The following is a 997-nucleotide window of genomic DNA, read 5'->3' on the forward strand; positions in this document are numbered from 1 at the left end:
CTGCGCGCAGATCGGGTTGGTTAACGAGTTGCCCAGCCGACTTGGCGGCGCGCCGATGGGCATAATTAGTGTTGTCGGTGTGGGCGGTAAATTCAGGCGCCTCTTCGTTAACCGGCGCCGCTGCGTTCGACCGGAGCTAGCTCGCCTCGGTCGACGGGCGGCCCTCCGCTGGTGGTGGTCCCACCGTGGACGGATGCCGCGCCTCGACCGTGGCTCCCGCCCGCCCGCCCGGGACTCCAAGTCTCGGAGTCGGGACTCGCGGGGAGCTCCGGTGGTCCGGCCGAAAGTGTCGCCGGCCGGCCGGCCGGCCGGCACAGCCCTCCGAATCGGCCCCCTTACGGACTTCCGCATCGGGGCATTTGTCCGAAATTCATTCGGCCAAGGTTCCGACTCGGCGGCCCGGGCACCGGCAGGCTGCCCGAGGAGGGCGACCCCCCGGCCGGCAGAGGCCACCGAATCGGTCCCCATGCGGACTTCCGCCAGCGGGAATCGGTGGGAAAATCCGTCCGGCCGGACGGACGGGCGAAGTCGCCGTTCGCCCGTAAATGCCGCCGCGCGGCCCGGGTTAACGAAGTGGGGAGGCCCGTACCGCCTGTCGACCACTCCTAGGTGGTCGAGAAAAACGCCTCCCCATATATCTCCGGGAACCCCGCCAATGCCCCCGTACAGAAATTGCATGTGTCAAAGGGGCGGCCGAATCTGACCCCGGCGGCCGGGTCTCTGGAACTCCGGGCCGGCAGCGGCCGGCAAATCCGTCCCGCATCGGGACTTCCGAAGCAGAGTCGGTTAACGAATTGCACGCGGGTAAATGGTTAACCGCAGCCCGGGTCCGGACACCTGGCTCCCACACGACCCGTCTTTGGGGGAGGTGGGTGGGTGGGCCAGCTACAGCAGCCTCGCGAGGGCTTGGCTGTGGGCTCCCCGGTTGCCGAGCTGCAGTGTGCCGGCACAGACGAGCGCGTTGGCTGGCTGGCTGGCTGGCTGGGTCAGCGTCTTC

This window comes from Hypanus sabinus, unplaced genomic scaffold, assembly GCF_030144855.1.
Source record: "Hypanus sabinus isolate sHypSab1 unplaced genomic scaffold, sHypSab1.hap1 scaffold_584, whole genome shotgun sequence".
Taxonomy (NCBI): domain Eukaryota; kingdom Metazoa; phylum Chordata; class Chondrichthyes; order Myliobatiformes; family Dasyatidae; genus Hypanus; species Hypanus sabinus.